This window comes from Carlito syrichta, unplaced genomic scaffold (genome assembly GCF_000164805.1).
Source record: "Carlito syrichta isolate Samal-C Ts95f unplaced genomic scaffold, Tarsius_syrichta-2.0.1 Scaffold315281, whole genome shotgun sequence".
Classification (NCBI taxonomy): Eukaryota; Metazoa; Chordata; class Mammalia; order Primates; family Tarsiidae; genus Carlito; species Carlito syrichta.
Window position 1 is genome coordinate 9,202 of NW_007259377.1, and position 5,929 is coordinate 15,130.

General features: G+C 35.0%; 1 pseudogene; it reads left to right on the forward strand.

The window, feature by feature from the left end:
• The first annotated feature begins 3,214 nt into the window (after positions 1-3,214).
• On the forward strand, positions 3,215-3,739 carry LOC103275073 (annotated as a pseudogene).
• Positions 3,740-5,929: the final 2,190 nt, after the last annotated feature.

The window sequence follows — 5,929 nt, forward strand, 5'->3', positions numbered from 1 at the left end:
TGTGTTCAAAAGATGTGCATTCAAAATGAGGTTTTACTACCAAGTCACTTATATTTTAAAAAAGGACATTAGACAAATAGTAGACTTCCATGCAGAAACTCTACAAGCCAGATGATAATGGGGGTCTATTTTCAACCTTCTTAAAGAAAAAAAATGCCAACCAAGAATTTTGTATCCAGCCAAACTAAGCTTCATAACTAAAGGAAAAATAAAGTCCTTCCCGGATAAGCAAACACTAAGAGAGAATTTGTTGCCACTAAACCAACCCTACAAGATATACTCAAAAGAGTTCTAAACTTGGAAAGGAAATGACAACTCTTGCAGTCACAAAAAAAGCATGTAAGTTCAAAGCCCCCAGTGCCTATAAAGCAAGTACACATTGGAATCCCTGAGTCAGCTAGCTTAAAACACAATGACAGGAACAAAACCTTGCATATCAGTATTAACCCTGAAATAAGTAGGCTAAATGTCCCACTTAAAAGATTCAGAGAGGCAAATTGGATGAAAAAAACAAGATCCAACCATATACTGCCTAAAAGATCCCCACCAACTGGCCAAAGACTCAAAGCAAATGGATTGAAAAAGATAGTTCAGGCATATAGACAACAAAAATGAGCAGGAATAGCCATCGTCATATCAGATAGCTGAGACTTTAAACCAAAAGCAGTAAAAAACAAAGGAGATTATATAGTGATAAAGGGTGAAATTCAACAAGAAGATTTAGCAAGTTAAACATATATGTATCGAATTCTAGAGCACCCCAAATCATAAAGCAAACACTATCTGATCACCAAAATCATATCAATAGTAATACCATAATAGTGGTGACTTCAAAACCCCATTGAAACCACTGGATAGATCATCAACACAAAAAATTCATTTAAAAAAATTGGCCTTCGACTAAATGGAACTATAGACCAGGTTCAGTCTCCAAATTAGACCATATCCTTGGCCATAAAACAAGTGTCAATAAATTCAAAAACGTCAAAATTATACCAAGCATTTCTCAGACCACAGTGGAATAAAATTAGAAATCAACACTAAGAGGAGCTCCAAAAACTACACTCTTGTATGAAAACTAAACAACTTCCTCTTAAGTGTATAAACAATGAAATTAAGGCAGAAATTTTTTAAAATGTTGAAACCAATAAAAATAGTGACACAACATACCCAAACCTCTAGAATGCAATAAATAAAGTTCTGAGAGGAAAGTTTACAATATTAAATGCCTACATCAAAAAGATAGAGAGATCAGAAATTAACAGCTTAACCTTGCACATCAAGGAACAAAAAAAAATCTAAATCCACAGCTAGCAAAAGAAATTTAAAAAATCAGAGATAACTAAATGATGTGGGCACACACACACTAATACAAAGAATTAATGAATCAAAAACTTCGTTTTTTAAAGGTTAAACAAAATCAACAAACCACTAGCTAGACTAACCTAGGAAAAAGAAAGAGAGAACCCAAATAAATTTAATCAGAAATGACAGAGGTGACATAACAACTGATACCATAGAAGTTAAAAAGGCCTAGCCAGAGCAATCAGGCAAGAAAAAGAAATAAAGAGCATCTGTATTGGAAAAGAGGAAATTAAACTATTTCTGTAAGCTGATTACATACTCTTGTACCTAGAGAACACTCAAAACTCCTCCAAAAAACTCCTGGACTTGATAGATGAATTCAGTAAAGTTTCAGGGTACAAAATCAGCACACACAAATCAGTAGCACTGCTCTACACCACTAGCAACCAAGCTGAGAATCTAATCAAGAACTCAATTCCATTTACAATAGCAACCAAAAAGCTAAAATACCTAGGAATGTATTTAACCAAGGAGGTAAAAGATCTCTACAAGGAGAACTATGTAACTCTGATGAAAGAAATTGCAGAGGAGCAAATGGAGAAATATCCCATGCTCATTGATTGGAAGAATCAACATTATTAAAATAATCATATTACCCAAAGTAATCTACAATGCAATCCCTATCAAACTACCAACATCATTTTTTACACAATTAGAAAAAAAAAATCCTAAAATTCATATGGAACAAAAAAGAGCAAGATTAGCCAACGCTATCCTAAGCAAAAAGAACAAAGTTGGAGACATCACATTGTCTGACTTCAAATTATACACAAGGCTGTAGTAACCAAAACAGCATGGTACTGGTATAAGACATATGGGCCAATGGAACAGAATAGAGAATCCAGAAATTAACCCAAATACCTACAATCAGCTGACCTTTGACAACATAGACAAAAAATACAATGGGGAAAGGGCACTCTATTCAACAAATGGTGTTGGGAAAATTGGATAGCTACCAAAAACAAAAACAAAAACCAACGAAGCTTGATTCCTATCTATCCCCATTTACAAAAATTAACTCAAGATAAATTAAAGACTTAAATGTCAGACCTGAAACCATAAAAATTCTAGAAGAAACCCTAGGAAAAACTCTTATGGACTTAAGTCCAGGCAAAGAATTTATAGCTAAAGCCCTAAAAGCAAATGCAACTAAGACAAAAATACATAAGTGGGACTTAATTAAACCAAAAACCTTCAACATAGTAAAAGAAATAAACAGAGCAAATAGGCAACCTACAGAATGGAAGAAGATATTCACAAACTAAACATCTGACTAAGGATTAATATCCAGAATCCCTACAAAGAACTCAAACAAACCAGCATGAAAAAATAACCCCTTTAAAAAGTGAGCAAATGAAATGAATAAACATCTCTCAAAAGAAGATATACAAATGTCCAACAAACCTATGAAAAAATGTTCAACATCACTCATAATCAGGGAAATGAAAATTAAAACCACAATGAGGTCTCCAGTGAGACAGTATGCTTCTTGTAGGTGGGAAGATTAGCCACCGCAGTCCCTTGCCCCCAACTGCCTCGTGTTGTGCCCCCTCCCCAGCTGTCCCTGCTCCCCCTTCTGCTCCCTGCAGAGGAGCAGCACCTCGGTGAAGTCGGGTGCCAATGTGGATGGGCATGGGGTGACTGTCCCCAACTTGTGCTTCCACCTGGTCATCTCAAAGAGCCTGGCTGTGAGACTGCAAAGTGAAACTGCTCCAGAATTTCACTCCTGAGTCCCCGAGGCTGAACTGGTCCTTTTGGGAATTGCTGATGTTTTGGCAAGAGAAGAAGGGAAGGCAGAACTACATGGTGGCTCTTTCTTCTGCCTGAAAGTGGGTCTTGTTGTGTACATATGGCCAGTCTTGAAGGTGCTGACACAGAAGAGACAGTAACTTGTCACTAGGTTACTATTTACCATCCTGGTCAGTTGCAACGTGCATGTTTCAATCAATATGGTTTTATAACTGAGAGAAACTCCCTTCCAGTGAAGTGATGAAATTTGGCCAAAATTACAACACCTGTGTATACTTTTCGGGACAAGCAAGTTTCCCTAGTTCAGTTTTCTCTGCAACTGTTTAAAAACTTCAACAACTCAGTTCTGTCTTTTGAAATTAAAAATATGAGTAAGAAGACCAGTTTGATTGTGGACAGAATAGAGCTGAGCTACCTAAATAAAATGGACCTACCATCTATGTGCATGGTCAGATTCGGAGACCATCAGTTCCTGATGGAGAAGGGAGATGTTGAGTCATTAACATTTTTTCTGTCTCCAAAATCGTTCTCACAAGAAAACAACTGGCCACCTGAGTATGGCAGTTACTCATCCTGTGCCACCCACAGCTCCTCTCCTACCAAAATTGATGAAAATGATTCATGAACACAATTGGTCTAAGAGGAGAGACACAAAGGATGAAGAGTTCTGTAGATGCTTTATAGATACCACGTATGTAGAGTTTATTCATGTAGTATATTATAGTCATCTGTCATGCTGTCACTTTTGTAATTTAGTATTGTCATTTTGAAGTCTAAAAATTGTGTTAATCAACTTTGTCACCTGCTGTATTCCTGGATCTACAGAGAATTATTTTGAGTGCTTATCTGTGAAGGTTAATATACAAAAATATCCTTTGTGATGATAGTGTTCTCAAAATAAGCTTATTTTCTTTTATCTGCTTGATTTTTGTCCTGTGTTTTGCTTTGTTTTTGTAAGGAATCATCTCTTTATTTAGTTATATCATTTCACAGCAGCCATTTGTTTTCAAAGTCAAGGCTACAGGTAAGTTGTTACTGGCATTTGTAGCCTGTTGGTACTTGTATTACCAAAGTACTGGAATACATCTTAGACTAGTGTCTGTGGGTCACTGTGGTTTTAATATGGGAAGATCTCTTTGAGAAATAATACCTTACTTTTCTATTATTTTCTTTCTATAGAGTTTTATAGAGTGTTTATTCCTAAGATGATGGCTATCTGTGTCTATATGCAGCATACAAAACCAATATTTAAACATTTTAAAGAAACACTGTTTAAGTTTAGAATTATTTTCTTACCAAACTTGAATTTGATTCGTATGTACTCTATGTAATTTTTAAATTCCATGAATTTGCATTTTTAGCAGCATCTGTGAACATAATAAAGTCAGGCTTAATTCACCAAATAAATAAATAAAAATATAAAAAAATAAAACCACAATGAGATACAACTTTACACCAGTCAGAATGGTCATTATTAAAAATCAAAAACAATAGATGTTGGTGTGGATGTAGAGAAAAGGAACACTTATACACTGTTAGTAGGAGTGTAAATTAGTACAATCTCTATGAAAAACATTATGGAGGTTACTCAAAGAATTAACAGTAGATTTATCATTTGATCCAGCAATCCCATTACTAGGTATCTACCCAAAAGGGGTAGGGGGATCATCAGAAACTACTATGAACACCTCTATGGCAACAAACTGGAAACTTATAGGAAATGGATAAGTTCCTGAAAACATATACATACAACCTCCCAAGACTGAACCAGGAAGAAATAGATACCCTGAATAGACCAAGATGAGCAGTGAAATCAAATCAGTAAAAACAAGTATCCCAACAAAAATGCCCAGGACCAGACCAATTTACAGTTAAATTTCAACAAATGTACAAAGTGGAGCTGGTATTAATCCCTAAAATTATTCCAGAAAATCAAAGAGGAGGGACTACTCCCTCACTCATTCTATAAAACCAGTATCACATTCATACCAAAATCAGGGAATGATACAACAAAAAAAGAAAACTACAGACCAATTTCCCTGATAAGTATAGGTGCCAAAATTCTTAACAAAATACTACCAAACTGAATTCAACAGCATATCAAGGAAATTATTTATCATAACCAAGTAGGTTTATTTATTCCAGTGATGTAAAAATGGTTCACTATCCACAAATCAATAAGTGTGATACACAACATAATCATAAGCAAAAATAAAAACAATATGCTCATCTCAGTAGATGCAGAAAAGACATTCAACAAAATCCAACATTCCTTCATGACAAAAACCCTCAACAAACTGGGCATAACAGGAAAAAAATCTCAAAATAATAAGAGCCATATATGACAAATCAACAGAGAAGAAAATTTGAAAACATTCCCCTTCAGAACAGGAACAAGTCAGAGATGCCAATTCTCAGCCCTCTTATTCAACATTGTACTAGAAGTCCTAGCAAGAGTAAGCAAGCAAGAGAAAAAACCTTTTTTTAAATCAGCAAAGAAGAAGTCAAACTATCATTGTTCACAAATGACATGATTTATATACATAGAAAAATCCTAAAGACTCCTCCAAGAAGTTTCTAAACCTCATGATTTCAGTAAAATCTCAGGATACAAAACCAATGTAGAGAAATATTAGTAATATTCCAATACACCAACAATGCTCAAGCCACCAAGAACCAAATCAAGAGCTCCATCTATTTACATTAGCTACAAAAAATAAAAATAAAATACCTAGGAGTACTCCCAACTAAGGAAAGTGAAAAATCCGTTCAAAGGAGAACTACAAAACACTGATGAAAGAAATTATAGATGACA